This window comes from Python bivittatus, unplaced genomic scaffold (assembly GCF_059951505.1).
Source record: "Python bivittatus isolate LINGU-HERP-01145 unplaced genomic scaffold, Pbiv_v1 ctg000330_np1212, whole genome shotgun sequence".
Classification (NCBI taxonomy): domain Eukaryota; kingdom Metazoa; phylum Chordata; class Lepidosauria; order Squamata; family Pythonidae; genus Python; species Python bivittatus.
This window is the reverse complement of record NW_028277058.1, coordinates 59,029,699-59,049,947: the sequence shown is the minus strand read 5'-3', so window position 1 is coordinate 59,049,947 and position 20,249 is coordinate 59,029,699.

The window sequence follows — 20,249 nt, the reverse complement described above, 5'->3', positions numbered from 1 at the left end:
GCATGCAGGATGGTTTAATGATGTTAGCATAGACACTACAACGTTCTGAATCAATTGTAGGGCTGTACAGGGCTTCAGATTTGAAGGTGAAAAGATGCTTGGGAACACACAAGAATCTTCCACACCTGTTAGCATTTCCTTAAACCAGTGTTGTCCAAACTTGGCCACTTTAAGATGAGTGGACTTCAACTCCCAGAATTCCCCAGCCAGCCATGCTGGGAGTTGAAGTCCACTCAAAGTGGCCAAGTTTGGACAACACTGCCTTAAACTAAATGGTTTTTTCCCCTTTCAGGATCTCTCTCTAGGGCCTGTGGAGGACAGTCGGACAACCCAGGGAAGGACACAATTGTTTTAAGAAGTTGCAAATGGGTAGTATGCCAACGCACAGTGTACTCCAAGCCAGCTTTTTGTCTTTGAATCCAAAGTGTGCTCAATCTTAATAAATGACTACTACAATCAACTGTTATCTGTTCAAGCAGTGTCCATGGGGGGAAGCAGGGGCTGAAACTCCAAAAAGTAAAAGTTGCAGCACGGACAAAAATTGCAGCACAATCAAAGCCTCACCCCTTTTAATGATCTATGCCCCTCGTGGAAAATCAGCTAGGCAAACTGAAATACATATTCTGGAAGCTGAACACCACTCTCCATACATCTGGCAGGAAGTCCAACTGGTTTTAGGCATAATTTGCAGGCTGCTTCATCTATTTCTTGCTCATCTTTGGATGAAACATTCCCCCACTCCCCCACCCCGGTTTTATTTTTTTCAGTCGGGAGGGTATATGTAAGAAAATGAAAGCGATGATTCATTGCAGATTGTAGCGTTTACCTTAAGTCCTTTGTTCATTCTCACCTCTGTTCAGTTGTATTTTTCAGGCACTGTGAAAACTTGTAGTATCTGCTTAGCCAAACTGAGAAACAGGAGATGAATGGGGTAACTACAGTCAAAGACATCTCTTTGCTTATTATTAACCTGTTTTCTCCAATCTATATTTTATTATGTTATAGTGAAATTTAACAAAAGCAAACATAATACAACAATGGCAATACAATAAAAATATATAAGAGTCCCCTGGACTGCTAGGAGGTCAAACCAGTCAATCTTAAAGGAAATCAACCCTGATTGCTCATTGGAAGGACTGATAATGAAGCTCAAGCTCAGATACTTTGGTCACCTAATGCGAAGAGAGGACTCTTTGGAGAAGATCCTGATGCTGGGAAAGATTGAAGGCAAAAGAAGAAGAGGACGGCAGAGGATGAGATAGTTAGATAGCATCACTGAAGCAATGAGCATGAAACTGAGCCAACTCAGGGAGGCAGTGAAGGACAGGAAGGCCTGGCGCAATATGGTTCATGGGGTCACGAAGAGTCGGACACGACTTAACGACTGAACAACAACAAAAGTGATTAAAATAAACTAAACATTTTTAAAAGAAAAAAAGGAAAGTTCTTTATAGTATTAATATAGTAAAGTATTAATATACAGCTAATTCAGCCTTTTCACATAATATTAAATTTAGACTTTCTAGAACAGTGTTTCTCAGCTTTGGGAACTTTAAGATGTGTGGAATTCCTGGCTGGGGAATTCTGGGAGTTGAAGTCCACACATCTTAAAGTTCCCAAAGCTGAGAAACACTGTTCTAGAAACATATTGCTTCATCTTCTCATTTTTACAATATAAAAACATTTCAAAAACATATCTTTTGAATCCATTCTTTGATATCTGGAGTGTCTTTTCCACCTACATAGAATAATTCTCTTAACTGAGTCCCAGTCTTGATAGCTTTCCTACTATTAAGTGGCTTGGTTTTCACAATGCACGAAGTCATAGTTTGTTGCATTATGGTTTACTGAACCAAGAATAGTGGGTTATATTCATGCAAACCAGAAACCCTGGTTTACAAACCGCTCTGCCTGGGTTCAGGCAAGAAGCTGGGCAAAATGTAAAAAAGCTTCACATCCATTAGAGTTTGAGCAGAGTTTGAGAACTTAAGGTCGAAAAGTACATGAGGTGAATACTAATTTTCCATTTCTTCTCACTGCAATGTATTGTATGTCACCATCATTTTTTTTCCTCCCCAGTTTTTGATCCATCGAAGAAATCCATGGCTGAACAGGAGTATGTGGGGAATACCAAAATACTGAAAACTTTATTAGGATTACATTTTAATGCATTAGATTGAATGCAAATCATTGATCCCTCTAAGACTACAAATAATGAAGCATATTTTGACCCACCTCCCGCCAGTGTGTGGGGCTTGGGAAAATTACCCCATATCCATCCCTCTAGAAACAGTATGGCCAGGATCCAGCCTTGTTTTTCTTCCCAACTTTCACCTGATTCGTTTTGGAAAAGTCCAAACTGGACCACTTCTAAAGCATCTGCTTCAGTTTGAGCATCATGGAGCTTAAGAGGGGATGGGCAGTTTACTGGTTTACAAAATTTAGGGGGATTTGAGCTTGGATCCTTACTCCATTTAGTAATCTACACCCACCCTCCCTCAATGCCTGCCAGTTGTGCTGGATTAGAAGTGCAGCCAGTATAGTTTATTGTTAGAAAGTCTGGGCCAACTAATCTCAGAATTTCTGTGTGGGGTAAAAGGAGATAAGGACCAGTACTATACCTCAAATACCTTGGTAGAAGGAATACAAATGATAAAATTAAAGTGAGAAAGTAATGCTTGATACTAAAACTTCCTGTACAGTCAACGATATTCATGATTTCTTAAATCAGTATAGGGATAATGGTCACCAACCTCTGGTAGGAGATCACACTAAAAGAGGAAGAGGAAGAAGAGGAAGAGTTTGCTGTATAGATCTGCAGTTTCAATCTGTACATATTTGGCAAGGATTTGAGTTCCACCGACCAGTCTTAGGAGTTGTTCTGTACGTTTCAGGCACTGTATCCACAGCAAGACATATTTTGTGCACCATCTTCAGTCAGACCTAAAGTTTTTCATCCCATGGAATGATGACCTTAGTGGTTCTCCCATTGCACGAACCTTCATGTGTGAACCAGAGTTTGTGGAAAGCCAAGGACTGCTTAACCTCACTTTGTTGCACAGGTCCAGTTGGTAGGATTTGACCAACCTATTCAGGTTTACCAAGCACAGTGGAGGAGTTCACACAACAGATTAAGTAAAATTAATCTGACTTGGTTATAGTTTGGAACTCAACCATTGGTCCGCTTCAACGACCAAGAAGCCACTTTATCATTCTCAGCCCAAATTATTTCACAGAATCATCATGAGAATATAAAAAGGAGAGGGGTCTTCCTTAGGCTTGAATTCCTTGAGGATAAAAACATAGTAATAATATTTTTAAAATAACAAAAATGGCCAGGGAGGAATCAACTTCATATGGTCTGCTGTGCCTCCAAGGAAGCCCTTTATCCCTCAAACTCTGAAAGTTTTATTTTATTTATTTATTTTATTTATTTATTTATTTATTTATTTATTTATTCGGCTTGTATGCCGCCCATCTCTCCCACGGGTGACTCTGGGCAGCTCACAATAAAAACGAAGAAATACAATTCTCTCCAAGATGGCTAAAAACTATAAATAATTTAAAAACATATTAAAATACCGTAAAAAACCTCCTCTAATTTTGGCCATATAAAAATCTGTAAGATGCTGGGGGGGGGTAACCCATCATCCCACCAGCCATCTGCACAGGTGCGAGCCCCCCTCTGGCCCCCAGGCCTTCTGGCAAAGCCAGGATTTAATACCTTTCCTGAAGGCCATGAGGGAGGGGGCACCCCGGACCTCAGGAGGCAGGATGTTCCATAGGGCAGGCGCTACAGCAGAAAAGGCTCTCTGCCTAGACCCCACCAATCGAAATTCCCTGACCGGTGGGGTCTGCAACCTGCCCCCTCTGCTGGACTGAGTGGGACGGGCTGAAGTGACCAGGGCGATTTATTTTCCCATCTCAGGTTTCTTCCCATCCCTCCCTCCAAAAAACAGAAAAGGAAAGTTATTTTCAAATTGAACAGCTGCTTCTCCTTCTTTGTGATGATCAGTTATTTTGATAAGGACCCTTTTTCACAAGCAATCTGATTCTGTGGTCCACAGATATAAATGCCACTAGCACATGTTGTAACTGCTGAAACCAAGATAAGAAATTAACTATCCTTTGTGAAGTTCACCAAGGGAGCTCTGAGCATCTACGCCTTGTACAGCTGAGGCCCACAATCAACCCCATGCACAGGAACATTAGCCCTGGTAGCTTATCCGTGCAGGTTCAAAATTGGACTTTGGAGGACTCTAAACCACACAAACATTGATGGCCCCTTGGTTCTTCCGTAGCTTACAATCAGGGGCATCTGCAATCAAGATCACAGCCACGATTGAAGTACTGCCCCTTTGTGTGCTGCAGACCAGCCACCATCTTGACTTTTTTGATCTCCCACCCAACAAGGATGCCCCTGATCTAATGCTATGATGAAATATACTTTGAAGTCTCTCTAGTTTTTGGTTCGAGTTTGCTTTTGGCCCTGAAATGTTCACCATTCCATGGACTCTTGTTAGTTACCATTGCATTATTGATTTTTGTATTCTATGTTTTATTTTCATTCTTACCCATCCAGAGTGCATCACGACTGGAGCAGGATATAAATATTAGGAAGTAAATAAATGACTTTCTTCCTTCCTGCAGGAGAGGCTTTTGTTTTTCTACTTTATTTTTGGGGTGCTTCAAAATGCCTTTCTAATTTATCTTGGATGTTCTTAAATTTTCTTTGGGGCTGGAAGAGGCAAAGATGGGGTGAGGCGTCCTGTTGCTGATGTTTTCTCTGAACACATTTTCCCAACATTCCCCAATCCTCTTTGGCCATTGTCATGAGCATCCTTGACTGGCACTATTCATAAACTTATTAAATCTAACCCTTTTCCTCTTGGTCTCAATCAGGATAAGACAGAACTTTTTCAAAGTGCTCTGAAGCCTGTTATTGGGATGAATGTATTCCCTGGATTATGCACAGCATTAAAAGAAATCCACGATGTTATATTTATGTACCCTAAATTTACCACCAACCCATTTAATTGGAAGACCCCAAACTATAGTATTGTAAGAGTGATTTGCTTGCACTGTTCATAATCTTAAGGACCTAATGTTTTTCCAATTGGTGGATCTTTATGAACTTGCTTACAGGAGACCGTTACTGGAGACCATGAGAGGGTCTAATGCTGCTGCTGCTGTTCTTGTTTATGCATCTCTCCATCACTCTGGAGCAGTGTTTCTCAACCTTGGCAACTTTAAGGTGTGTAGAGTTCAACTCCCAGAATTCCCCAGCCAGCATGGGGAAGCATGGCTGGCTGGAGAATTCTGGGAGTTGAAGTCCACACACCTTAAAATTGCCAAAGTTGAGAAACATTGTTCTGGTTCCTCTACTGGAGCCTTTTTAGTTCTTTGTATTCCCTGACCTTCTAACTCAGAGGTTTCTTCCCTCACATTATGGAGAAACAGTAATATGAGTGGCTTCTGAAGGCCAACTCCCTGATGGACTTATTCTCCCCATGTACCATTGCCCCAAAACGGGTTTGCAACTAGGAGGACAGCATTTTTTATGTCTGTTTTATTATGGATCTCAATTCTGTGATATTTCGGAACATATGATTCCCACCAGAACTTTCCACACATTTTGCTGATCAACTGTCTTGTCATGCAACACGCACAAACCCTATAGAGGATAGATTAGAGCCACTCCATCAATTCTACCTTTTGTGGGGAGGGAGGGAGTGTCCACAGTCTGCAAATGTAATCTGGAGAAGGAAGATCATTTTGTCTATTCTCTACAAGGCTCTCCCTCCCTCCTCCCTCCCTCCCTCCCTCCCTCCCTCCCTCCCTCCTCCTCCCTCCCTCCCTCCCTCCCCCCTTCTTTCTTTCTTTCTTTCTTTCTTTCTTTCTTTCTTTCTTTCTTTCTTTCTTTCTTTCTTTCTTTCTTTCTTTCTCTCTCTCTCTCTCTCTCTCTCTTTCTTCCTTCCTTCCTTCCTTCCTTCCTTCTTTCCTTCCTTTTCTTTTTCTCTTCCCCTCTCCCTATCTCACCTTTTCTTTCCCTCCCTCCCTCCCTCCCTCCCTCCCTCCCTCCCTTCCTTCCTTCCTTCCTTCCTTCCTTCCTTCCTTCCTTCCTTCCTTCCTTTCTCTCTCTCTCTCTCTCCCTTCCTTCCTTCCTTCCTTCCTTCCTTCCTTCCTTCCTTCCTTCCTTCCTTCCTTCCTCCCTCTCTCTCTCCCTTCCTTCCTTCCTTCCTTCCTTCCTTCCTTCCTTCCTTCCTTCCTTCCTTCCTTCCTTCCTTCCTTCCTTCCTTCCTCTCTCTCTCTCTCTCTTCCTTCCTTCCTTCCTTCCTTCCTTCCTTCCTTCCTTCCTTCCTTCCTTCCTTCCTTTTCCTCTTCCCCTCTCCCTATCTCACCTTTTCTTTCCCTCCCTTCCTTTTTCCCTTCTTCCCTTCGCCTCTTCTTTCTTCCTCCCCTCCCTCTTCCTCCTTTCCTGCCTTGCCTGCCCACTGCCTCTGTTACACTTTTATGCTCCAGGACCTGCTCTCTTCCCTTAGAAAACAGTTGAAATGTGCTCCTGGGTTTCATTGATTGGGGAGGTGCTGCCACCTTCTGCCTGCAATTTAACACAAAGAGTGCTCAGTGGAACATGTGAGGTGGCTGGTTTTACTGGGGAAATATTGTAAATAACCCCTGTTCTGTCTTCTTTCTTGTTGGATCTTTGGATTTACTTAAGATGCTTGGGAAGATTTTATGGGTTTGTGGGATACTGTGATGCCAAGTGGTCAAGCTAACATGCTAGTGGTTTCCGAGACCTTTTTAATGTATGGGAGAATTATTCTTTTCATGGGTGGACATTCTCTTCCCCACAGAGCTGGTGGTGGTGGTGATGGGAGCTAAGGAATCTGATCCACCTATTGTCAGGAATGCTTGCCAACATCTTTGAGACTGGGAGATCTCTACATTGAAGGCTTCTTCCCCATTTATACATCACTGGTGCACTTTGCCCTCATGATATTGATCCTACACACAGGTGAGCCTATCATATCAAAGATCTTGGAGTGACCTGAGCTCTAACTAGAAGCTGCTGAAAATGATGATCATTCAAATGTCATTTCTTCTTTCTAACTGATCTAAAGCAAGTGGCATTGTCTCTCTTGTTCTCTCGTTGTGTGTTTGTGTCTAAAAATCAAAGACCTCCTTGAGTTGAGCCCTGCTGCTGGTGACTTCATGGACCCAACCATCTGCTGGTTGACCCTTGGCTGTCGCTGCAATCTCTCTCCTAATTCCCCCTTCCTGGCCTGGGCTAAAGCAGCTTGGTCTTCCCAGGGTCTCCCATCGAAGGACTTTACAGGCCCAACAACTCTGCTTAGGTCCTGGACAAGATTCATATTGTGCGTCTGTATTACCTCTCCTTGTCACCATCCTTGAGATCTTTGCTTTTGCACAGAATGAGAGTTTGAGCAGCAGCTTTTGTGACTCTTCCTGCATTTTTACCTATACTACTGTACTATTACATTATTATATATGCTGTAAACTCCCTAGAGTCAAATCAGACTTTAATGTAATAAATAAATCACCTTCACTAGATTTATCATTCTAATGTGAGAGAAAAAGAAATGGATAGGGGAAAGATAGATAGTTGGGTATTGTAAAAGGATGCTCCAGAATTGGCATTTGGTAGGTGAGATTTGCACAGCCCTGGGGTTTTCTGGGGGTCTCCCATCCATGTACTTATTAGCCCAGACCCTGCTTAGTTTCTGACCCCAAACAAGTTCATTCAGGAGCTGCCATCTGCTAAGCTATTGTTGAACTACCATACTTTTGAGTTCTTGATGCTCTCTGAGCTTGGTTGTTTTCCTGCAGACATTTCATTACCCAACTAAGTAACATTGTCCGTGCGAGGGAGAGTGGGTTTGCTGGCTGTTTATATATGGTCACTTCCCCTGCCAGTATTGGTGGAGGTGGGCTTCCTTCTTGGTGGTTCCTTCATTAGGGCATTGTTTCTTCCTTAATTGTTAAGGGAGATCATTAGTCTCCTTTATTTCAAGATCAACTTTGGGTGATAATATGGACAAATCAATGTAATTTCTTGGCAACTGTATGTGTTGTACCTTAAAAAAGAAGGTTCCCCAGGGGGCTAATTTGACACCTCAGCTTTTGGTACTGGCTTTGTTACAACATCAACGGCAGGTCGATGCGCAAATTAATAATCTGCAAGAAGTCATGGGTCAATTAGCATAGCAACTTGGACAAGTTGGCCAGCAGCTTCCCGCTCCACCGCCGGTGTTGTCGTGTCCTCCTGGAAGCATGCCTGAGAAGTATGAAGGTGAGGTGGAACAGATGAGAACCTTCCTGGCACGGTGCAAGTTATTCATGGGCGGCAGACCAGCGGAGTTTCCTACGGACCTCACGAGGGTGTCCTTTGTGCTGAGTTTACTGAAGGGAGCTGCTGCTAAGTGGGTGACCCCCCTAATAGAGGCAGGTGATCCGGTGCTCAACAACTATCAGAATTTCGTCGGCACCTTTAGGGGGCATTTCGGGGATTCGATAAGGAAACTGACTGTCTGTCGGGACATTTGCAAGCTCAAGCAGGGCGGCAGACTGGTAAGGTTGTACATTGTGGATTTCAAATTGTTGGCGGGGATGTTGAGTGGAATGACACGGCTTTCACTGACCAATTTTGGGAGGGGTTGGACCCCAAGCTTCGGTGTGAGCTGATAAAGCAGGGAATTCCAAATACTCTGGATGATCTCTATCAGCTCTGTATAGTAATTGATGCCAGGCTGGAGGACTTAAAGCAATATTTGCCTTCCATTTCTCTTGCTTCCTTGCAGTCTCCTCTGGCAGTCCTATCTCCTCCTCATGTTGCAACAGCAGAATTAGCAGAGGGGGAGACGATGCAAATCGGAGCTGCTAGAAAGGCGGTTTTGGGGGAGGAGAGGCAAAGGAGGAGAGATCTGAACCTCTGTTTTTACTGTGGAGCCCCAGAGCATATGGTGAAGGCGTGCCCAGCAAGGAATGTCCCGGCGGGGACCAAGCGCATACAGCAAACCTCGACCAAGCATGCAGGTTCAGTCCTGGTGCCACAGTAGGGAAACTTTCAGAGCCCCTCTCTTCAGAGCTCGCGGGGGGCCATCAAGCAATTAAGGAGAGCTCATTCTGGAGATGACAGGCAGGTGTTTATACTAGTTCCCATCACAGTAACCTTGGATTCTGGCTCCAAGATAGTGTTGGAGGCTCTTATAGATTCAGGGGCTACCACAAGCTTCATAGATATTCAAACTGTGTATAAGTGGCAGTTGCCTACAGTGGAGTTGGAAGGGTTTTTAAGACTCTTCAAAGGACTCTGAGGGATTACTGGTGGCCAGAAAATGGCTGCAAACATTAGAGATTATGTTGCATCTTGCCACGTGTGCAGGCAAGCTAAGCCTCTCCACGAGAGGCCTGCTGGGCTGTTGCAGCCTTTAGACATCCCCGCTAAGCCTTGGGATACCGTCAGTGGACTTTATTACTGATCTGCCTCTGGTGAAGGGTTATACATCTATTCTGGTGGTTGTGTCCAAGACAATTGGACTGCACTTCTTCCCTTGGCAGAGTTCTCCTATAATAGTTTGGTGCACTCATCAATTGGATGTCCCCTTTTCAGGCGCTGTACGGGATGAACCCACAGGTGTTACCGGAGAGCTTGCTGCATGGAGGAGTGCTGGGTGCGGTGCATTTTCTTAAAGAGCAGCGGGCAGCTCAGCAGCTATTGAAGGACCAGCTGGCAAGGGCGAAAGAGGTGTACAAGAGATCTGCTGATGCCTGCAGGCAGAGAGGTCTGCAGATTTCAGTGGGGGACAAGGTGTGGTTGTCTACTAGGTTCTTAGCTTCCACCACGCCATCTAGAAAAGTGGACTGGGTTGGAGAGGGCTGGTGCATGGAGCTCGCAGCCTTCCACTTCCAGTTTGCATTTTATAGGGGGGAGGGGGGCTGATTCTATTAATGATGTAGCTGTTTTGCAGGGCCAATTGACTGAATTGGGAGAGGCATTAGGGATCACAGACAGAGCCTCATCACCTGCACTTTCATCTCTGCTGCCACTGCCCAGCTCTCAGAGGGGGAGGCTGAGAGTGAGGAGGGGGGTGATGTGATAGAAGACTTGAGTGAGGAGGTCCAAGGTCATAGGGAGGGGGAGAGGAATCTCAAGCATCTCCTCAGCCCGCAGCCTGAGCGTGTGAACACTAAGAGGATGAGACTGGCACCACCTTAAGGAATTCAGAGTGTTTAGTTGCTGTCGTTGGGGGTTAGAGTTAGTCTGGCGAGATTCGGTCTAGTAGGTGTAGGCTAATAAAGTAATTGAACTGTTCCTGAATCGTCCTGCTGAGTTTCTTGGGCTGAACCTGACAAGAGGTTAGGTGCCAGGTTAGAAAGCAGGAGACTGTGAGTTCTAATCCCACTTTAGGCATGCAAGCCAGTTGGGTGACTTTCAGCCAGTCCCTCTTTCTCAGCCCAACTCACCACACAGGGTTGTTGTTGTGGGGAATATAGGAGGAAGAAGTATTAGGTTGTTTGCCGCCTTGAGTTATTTATAAAAATAATAAAGGCGGGATAAAAAATCTAAAAAAAAAAGTCAGACAACGACACAGATCTTTGATAAGCAAGTTTATTGCAAGAACTAGGAAAGCTATTGAGGAAGAATTCTAGCAGATTCTAGCATAGTAATTCTATCAAATATAAACATTATTTAGCACGAAATCAAATTTGATTACTCTAGGTCCTTCTCCCACCCACACAATGCAATGGGCTGAAAATCAGTGCTCATTCCTTCTTGCTGCTGTGTCTTTTCTAACAAGTTTACATGTTTTGAAATGATAAAGCCCATACAACCTTTGATTGTGTGGATCACAACAAATTGTGGCAAATTCTTAAAGAGATGGGGGTACCAGACCATCTTACCTGTCTCCTGAGAAATCTGTATGCGGGCCAAGAAGCAACAGTTAGAACCAGTCACGGAACAACCGATTGGTTCAAAATAGGGAAAGGAGTACGACAAGGCTGTATACTGTCACCCTGCTTATTTAACCTATATGCAGAGTACATCATGAGAAATGCCAGGCTGGAAGAATCATAAGCCGGAATTAAGATTGCAGGGAGAATCATCAATAACCTCAGATATGCAGACGATACCACCCTGATGGCAGAAAGTAAAGAAGAACTAAAGAGCCTCTTGATGAGGGTGAAAGAGGAGAGTGCGAAAGCTGGCTTGAAACTCAACATTAAAAAAACTAAGATCATGGCATCTGGACCCATCAATTCCTGGCAAATAGAAGGGGTAGAAATGGAAGCAGTAACAGACTTCATTTATTTGGGCTCCAAGATCACCGCAGACGGAGACAGCAGCCATGAAATTAAAAGACGCTTGCTCCTTGGGAGGAAAGCTATGGCAAGCCTAGATAGCATATTAAAAAGCAGAGACGTCACCTTGCCGACAAAGATCCGCATAGTCAAAGCTATGGTTTTTCCAGTAGTAATGTATGGCTGTGAGAGCTGGACCATAAGGAAGGCCGAGCGCTGAAGAATTGATGCCTTTGAACTGTGGTGCTGGAGAAGACTCTTGAGAGTCCCCTGGACTGCTAGGAGGTCAAACCAGTCAATCTTAAAGGAAATCAACCCTGATTGCTCATTGGAAGGATCGATAATGAAGCTCAAGCTCAGATACTTTGGTCACCTAATGTGAAGAGAGATCTCTTTGGAGAAGACCCTGATGCTGGGAAAGATCGAAGGCAAAAGGAGAAGAGGACGGCAGAGGATGAGATGGTTAGATAGCATCACTGAAGCAATGAGCATGAAACTGAGCAAACTCAGGGAGGCAGTGAAGGACAGGAAGGCCTGGCGCAATATGGTTCATGGGGTCACGAAGAGTCGGACACGACTTAATGACTAAACAACAACAATACAACCTGTACACTGAGATACAGTAAACGAGGCACTGTTTTAGCTGTGTCCACACCACACTCTTAATCTGGTTACTGGATTAATTTATTTTCTGGGTTTACACAATAATTTGAAGCATAAACTAATCAAACAGTCTGGATTTTCACAACATTGAGCAATACAGTTACACAAAACAAGCCAGGATGATAACTAACCATATTCATTCAATATGTTGTAAAAGTAAGCTGCTAAGGTTGTACCCTGGTTGTATTTGTTCTGTGAACTCATTCTGCGAAGTATCCCTTGAATAACAAGCATCATTGAAAAGATTAATTTTCTTCTTCCTGTAATATTTACCAAGTAGCATTTCCAGCTGTGGCAGGGTACATTGGTGTACCTCGTTCTGATCATTTTTTGCAATGACAGCCCAGGATCTTCTGCGCTTGCCTTGAGACACACGACAAGCTGCAGCCCAGATATGACTGGGTATATTGACTCTGGCATCAGCGATGAAATCACCTCCAGGCACCACACCCACAATGACATATGTATCACGGCAGTCTGTAATATTTCTTTTCATATTTTTTTCATACTCTGCCCATTTTCCTTGATTGAGTTGGCGAAACTGGGGTACAATGTTGGTTAAGGTGAATGTTGCCACTTTGCTGTCAAGATCCGGTTGATGGGCCACAGGCAGCAAGTGTCCTCTGTCATATTTGATAAGCTGTTTGTAATCTTTGGAAATAGCCTGGCTTTCTGCAAGGAGCTTCTGGTCAACTGTCTTACGGCTTTCCAATTCCATGCTTTTTCGTTTATGCTCTTTAGGCAGTGCCAGCTAAGAATAAGGAAGAAAAAACAAGGTGTCTGATTAGCATTCACCTGGCACTGAATCAGATACCCTGAACTGAGGGAAAGATCTACCATGAGTCAGCCATGGAATGGGGTGTGGGATACCCTGCAATGGGGCTTTGCAAATTTGGTGGCCTTCAGATATGTTGGAGAGCCCCTTCCAAGCTTCCAAGCCAACAGGGTAGTTTCTGGGAATTCTGGAAATTGAGCCCCCCAGAGGAACTCTTTTAGGAAGCCTGCTTTATGCTGTCCTATGGCAGAGAATACATATTGCTCAAGGTTGAACCATTGGGTTCTTGGTGCTCTCTGAGCTTGGTTATTTGGGGAAAGAATCAGATGGGAGTATGCCAAAGAGGACAGCGAGGCCAACAGGATTCTTACCATCTAACTCCTGAGTAACCCTGGGAGTAATTATGTACAAAATAATTCTTAATTTCGCTGTCTTGCCTTATTTGCTAAACACTGAGTTTTCCCTTTGAGTCGCCTCCATTTCATGAATGTCTAGCTTCAGAATAGGAATTCCTCTTACCTGCAGTTCTATCATCCATCCATTTTTTCTTCTGCCCCCACCAGGTTGATATTTATACGCTGAGAACATGGGGATGCGCCGATCTCTGTCATACATTGTGGCAAATCGATACTTGCCCCGATAGTACTGGCAGATTCTGGCTGGATTCATTGGACTCAGTGACGATTTGGGGGATTTTCCATCCAAGAAGAACTGGCTGCAGGTGCTGAAATTCCTCACCACTTCACCATTTGCAGGCAGGAGAGAAGAGGCAGCCAGGGAGAGGATCCACAGCAGCAACATGGCTGTGCACTCGGTCGGTTGGTCTTTCAAGTGGAGCTTTTCTGTCTGAAAAAGAAAGAGAGAGAGAGAAGGAATAATTATAAAGCTCAGATTTACCAACTCTTCCTTCTCCATTAAGAACTTAAGAATGGCCTTGGGGTTGGGTTTGGCCAAGGGCAAAGGTCAGATAATGGCCAACCAGATTGCTTACAGGTCTAGATGGGAGAGTAGGAATATAAGAAGGGAAGTTTGTAAATGGATAAGGGAAGGGAAAGGAAAGGAAGAAAAAGGAAGAGAGAAAGAAAGGAAGGAAATGAGGGAGAGGAAAGGAAAAGGAAAAGGAAAAGGAAAAGGAAAAGGAAAAGGGGAAGGGAAGGGAAGGGAAGGGAAGGGAAGGGAAGGGAAGGGAAGGGAAGGGAAGGGAAGGGAAGGGAGGGACACATGTCCCAAAGACAGGAGCTACCTTAGGAACAAACAGAAGTTTGACAGGAGGGGCTCAGCTGAGGAGAAGGAAGAGGCAGAAGTGAGAGGAGGAAGAGCTAAGATGATAGAGAGACTGTTGCTGTTTTCTGATTGTGGCTGTTTCCAGCTGACTGCTGCTAACTTCCAGTTGTGACTGATTGGAGCATTGCTTGCTGCTGAGCTAGTGGAGACAGCTTCAGGAGATGAAGTGCGACCCTCCTTGCTCTCCTTGATCTCTCAGCGGCTTTCGATATGGTCGACCATGGTATCCTATTGGGACGGCTCAGGGACTTGGGGGCGGGCGGCATGGTCTTGTGCTGGTTCGCCTCCTTTCTTCGGGGCCGATCCCAATCGGTGGTGATAGGGAGCGAGAGGTCCCATCCTCAGCCCCTCCTTTGTGGGGTGCCGCAGGGTTCGGTTCTCTCCCCACTCCTTTTCAACATCTACATGAAACCGCTGGGTGAGATCATCCACCACCATGGGATGAGGTATCATCAGCGTACTGATGATACGCAATTATACATCTCCATCCCAGGTGAAGTAAGTGATGCTGTGGCCACCCTTTCTCGGTGCCTGGAGGCTGTGGGGGTCTGGATGGGGAACAACAGGCTTCGGCTGAACCCTGGTAAGACGGAGTGGCTGTGGGTTAATGGCTCCTCTGTATCCGGGATGTTGTCATCTTTGGTGCTGGATGGGGTGGCACTGCCCCAGACAGACCCAGTGCATAATCTGGGGGTCCTCCTAGACTCATGGCTCCTGCTTGAAGAGCAGGTGGCAGCCGTGGCAAGGAGGGCCTTTGCACAGCTTCGGGTTGTGCATCAGTTATGCCCTTTCCTGGATTGGGATGCCCTTCGAACAGTCACTCATGCCCTTGTTATCTCCCAGATAGACTACTGCAATGCGCTGTACATGGGGCTACCCTTGAAGAATATCCGGAAGCTACAGCTGGTCCAGAATGCAGCCGCGCAGGCTATTTTTGGAGCCCCAAGAAGGGCCCATGTAACACCGTTGCTCCACGAGCTGCACTGGGTACCAGTTTGCTTCCAGGTCCAATTCAAGGTGTTGGTTATTACCTTTAAAGCACTACATGGCATGGGGCCAGGTTACCTAAGGGACCGCCTCTCCCCTATGTCTTCAACCCGTCCCACCCGATCGCACAGAGAGGGCATGCTTCGGACCCCCTCAGTGAAAGAACTCCGATTAGCGGGGTCCAGAAGGCGGGCCTTCTCTGCGGTGGCCCCCGCTCTTTGGAACATCCTGCCCCCGGAGGTGCGACTGGCCCCCACACTCCCGGCCTTCCGAAGGGCCTTGAAGACCTGGTTCTGCCACTTGGCCTGGGGTGGGGAGGGAATACTTGGGGGATGGCTAGCCCCATAGTGGCCAGCTGTCCGCAGCGTGATTTTCCATCTTCTTGGATTTTTCTTTTTTAGTATTGTTTTAATTTTGGATGTATTATGTGTTTTAGATATATTTATAGTTTTAATGTTTTTTGTAAGTCGCCCAGAGTCCCCTATTGTGGGGGAGATGGGTGGGGGAGAAATCCAACAAATAAATAAATAAAAAATAAATAAAATATAGGGAAGCCAACGAGAGAGAGAGAGAGAGAGAGAGAGAGAGAAAGAGGATGACAGGGGAGCCATTCTTTTTTTTTCTTTGTCTGTTGTTCATCAGAGAAAGACGGAGAGAACTTCTCTTGTGACATGTAGGAGAAGTGCCATGTCTTCCTATGAGGGCAATCAGCTTGCGCTTGTAGCCAGCACTATACCTGCCCTTCTGGAAGAGAAAGGGGCTAGAAGCAACACTGCACAGACGCACACATGCAAACAGACACACACTCCTATCCGGGAAGATGTGATGCTCTTGAACAGGCACAGGAAGCAAGAAGTGGAGCCCAGCCAAGGGCTGGAGAGATGAAGGAAGCCCAAGGTCGTCAAGAAGATTGGCCTGGAGTTCTGGATCTTCAGAACCGATTCCATGACTGCATTGCTGAGGCTGTTTCTGGAGCCCTGGATGAAGAACAGAAGCTCAAGCCACAGGGAGTAAGGCAGAGGGTTTCACAGGCTGTGGAAAAGGAAGACTTCCTGCCTCTGATCCCCACAATACAAGGCTGTTATCCCACCAGGGAGCAAGAGATTCCTGGCATCTGTAGAACCCTGATCTTGCCCCACCTGCTGATGTGCTCCAGATGTGCTCAATCAGATGGCTGGGAACTGTAGTCCCAACATACCTGCAGGTATTAGACCATGGAAGGATGGAATAGTTGACATTCATGATGCTTCCAGCTAACTGTCTAAAATAGCTGGTGTGGGTCTTCCGGGCTGTGTGGCCGTGGTCTTGAAGTCTTGTTTCCTAACGTTTCGCCAGCACCTGTGACCGGCATCTTCAGAGTGCAGGAGCACAGACAGGAGCAGTTCTCTCTGTGCCCCAGAGGTTTGCCCTTTTCTGTACTTTTTCCTGCTATTCCACGATTCTATGATTTTCATACACTTCCATTGCCAAATAATACTCAGCATTAACAAGTGTCTCCTAGTGATCAGCCAGATTCAATTTCTTGTAATTTTTGTCCATCAGTTCTAATATTATTCCATCCTACATGGGACAGTTCTTCATATATTAGTTGATCTCAATTGTGCCTTAACTTACCTATTTCTTTCAAGTGTTCCTTCTTTTCAAACTCCTCACTCTCCAGCTGTTGCTGTTCTCTGGATATGCTTCTGTATTGCTGATGTCCTTCTTCAATGGGCTGCCCACATCTTCAAACCTGACTGAACCTGCAAAGAAAAGGGTGGAGCTCTTGTGTCTAAGGTCAGAACACCATACTTGCATAAAGTTACATGTCAGATGCACAGGCAGGAAACCTAGACCATGAGGGTCATTTCCTGTCTCTGTATCAAGAAGTATTGAAAACCCTTGTAGCAAGATGACTAGATGCTTAAAACATAATTAGTTTTAACTGTTGTCAAAGAAAGCAATGACATGAAAGCTGTCTTATATGGAATCCATGGTTGAATGTATCTGAGGTTTAAAGAGCATAGTTCAAAGATTTGCACCAAATGGCTCCCACAGCGGTATTGGCCTATCATGAAGCATCTCAAATTGGCTTACCAGCAGAAGACTCATAAATGTAAATGGGCATGATTAATCTTTTGGTTGTAGACAAGAATGAAGCCATATATATGGCACTGGTCACTGTTGTGATGATCTTTGTTGGGACCTGGAAGACCGCCCCCTTTTTTCCTATTAGATGTCTCACCAGCCTTTGATTCCACTGATTATAGTATTCACACATCCACAACATGTGGAAACAGTACTGGCTAGAAAAGTGCCCCCCACAATGTCGAAGCTTACTCTGCATCTCAGAGAAGCCATCTGGATTTGACCAGCCCCACGTGATATGGTCAGCATTGAACAGAATTCCCACAGGCCGTGGTAGATGTGCAGGTGCCCTTTATAAGTGGGGCAAAATAACATCACCGAATTGTGATTGTGGGGCTGAAAGACAAACTATCCAACATATAGTGACAGAGTGCCAAAACAGAGCCTATAATGGAGATTTCGCTGGTTTCCTGGCTGTGACAAATGAAGTAAAAAAGTATATTTATAATCTAGACATATGCCTATAATTTTATATTTTATATCTTCTATTTTATCTCTTGTGCTTTTATTCTATTGAATTGCGATGTGAATGTGCCATGCAATAAATAAATAAATAGTATTCTTCTGGACTGTCTGCAGGGGTGGAGACGCCATCCTGGAGGGATTCTGTTCGTTCTGCTGTGGATGGTTCCAGTAGTTGGTCATGGGACAAGAGAGGATGCCCTTGTGTGCCTTAAAAGACTACTCAGAAACTACAGTTGGCCCTAACCCTAACCCTAATCCTAACCCACTTCTGAGAAATTTGGGGGACTGTTGCCAGGGGGTGCTGCCTTTCTGTTTCAACACCAACTCTCTGGAACCATCTTTCCATTGACATCAAACTCACCCCTTCTCTGACAACATTTAGGAAACAACTAAAGACTGACCTTTTCTCTAAGGTTTTTCTATAAGAACCCTGTTTGCAAGATGATTTGATGTGTACTGTAAGCCTCTTTGCCCACATTAACCATAATTAATAATGTTCCCACGTCTCACAAAAAGGAAATGCAATGACATATTGAAAACTGCCTTATATGGAATCAGCTGGTGAAGTGGTGTGGGATTTTAAGAGAATAGCATAAGCCCTCCCAAAACATGGTTGCCGAGATGGTCATGTCCAATTACCAAATATCCATTATCCTGGGGTAGACCTGGAAGGTTTCTCCCCATCATTCACTCTTGCAACTCAGCTTGCTTTTATCTCTCTTTCTGGGCTTCCACTTCCAAACAACACAGTTACTGTTTTGTTTCCTGAGAAGGGTTGGGAGGACTTTCTATGACCCCCAAAATAAAGGTGATGCTGGAGGTTGTCTGTTGTCGGGTTTCCTACAGGCACAGGTATAAATCTTGGCTCTCCAGACACTTAACAAATTATTCTGGAATTGATTTACTCAGCAGGAGGCTCACAAGACTGATAGACATGACACAGCTAATAAAGCTTTTGTAAAAGCCTGTGTGTGTGACTCTCAGTTTTATGGATTTTACTTCTGCCTTTCCAGGTCAATGGATGTATTCATGTGTACTACTTATACACTCACTGCATAGATATGTGTGTATCCCCTTCCCCCTCCCCCTCTATTCCTCTCTGCCAGTGATTAAGGTGCTGGACTAGAAGCAGGGAGACCCAGGTTCTAGGCCTCCCTTGGGCATGGAAGCTGGTGGGGTAACTTTGGGCCAGCCCCTTCCTCTCAGCCCAAGAGCCAGGGTGGTGTAGTGGTGAAGGTGCTGGACCCAAAGACATATGGGTTCAAGGCCCCTTCAGCCATGGAAGCTCCCTAGGGGGACTTTGGGCCAGCCACTCTCCTTCAGTGCTCGACTGGGAATTAAAAAAAAAAATCAATTTATCAACCCATACTGGACCAGTGTGGAGGATTATAGTCCATAACCTTCAGTGAAGATGCCTCCATCTTGCAGTGGATTAACTGAGCATGTGTGTGGATGGAGGGATGGATGGAGGGATGGATGGAGGGATGGACGGACAGATGCAGAATGGACTACTGTAATGCACCCTACATGGGACTGCCACTGATAACCACCCAGACCCAGAAGTGAGCATTCTTTGCCCAAGCTCTCCTCCTGTGGAAGCATCTATGGAGAATGCATGGGATATACCCAGAGTGTATGTGCTCTTTACACTTCTAATTAAGCTGCTAATTATGTTGTTATTACTGTGATTTTATTATGATGCTGAGGAACAGTATTTATTCTCACTAGGCTTAATGTTCTAATGATTCTGGAAGAGAGCCATTCCAGGATCAAATCTCTTCTTGCTGAGAGTGTATAGTTGAATCACCTTTGCACATTTTACTGAGTTATCTGCTTGACCATACATGGTGCCCTGAATTACTAACAGCTCTGGTGATTCTATGGAAGACAATACATTCTTTTTAGGGTTAGGGTTAGGGTTAGGGTTTTTATCAACAGAGATCTTCAGAAACATAGAAAAAGCTTTGTAAACTATTGTTCAGTCCTTGTGGCCTTGAGAAATATGGGATGTAAACAAAATTTGATAGATTACCATATATTTCCCTTATGCTTTAGTTTTTATTACATGCTTTGCTGTTGCATATATTATATCATATTTTGGTCTTTGGCCATAATAAATAAATGACGTTGATGGTTAATACTGTAGAGTTTATTATATCTCACTGTTATAAACTGCTTAGATTATATTTTAACTGAAGTGCCATAAAAGCCCTGGATGGATGGATGGATGGATGGATGGATGGATGGATGGATGGATGATAGGTATTCTCTGTCAAGTGTTGTGGCCAAAACCCAGCTCACTTAAACAAACCAAATCATTTTGAAGATACATCATACATTTATTAAGCATGCAAACAACTACAGAATAGAATAGAAATCTTTATTGTCATTGTACTACTTGTACAACGAAATTAAATGCTACCCCAGTGCAGCTTTAAAAATATAAAAACCATAAAACACATAAAACACATAACACACATAAAACACATATAACACAACCTTCACATTCCATATTGCACAACCCCTGATGCTGCATTAATACTGCACTATACGATAGAATTCAGTATAGTTGCAGCTCTAAGATAGAGGCTATTCTTCAGCCTATTTGTCCTTGTTTTCATTA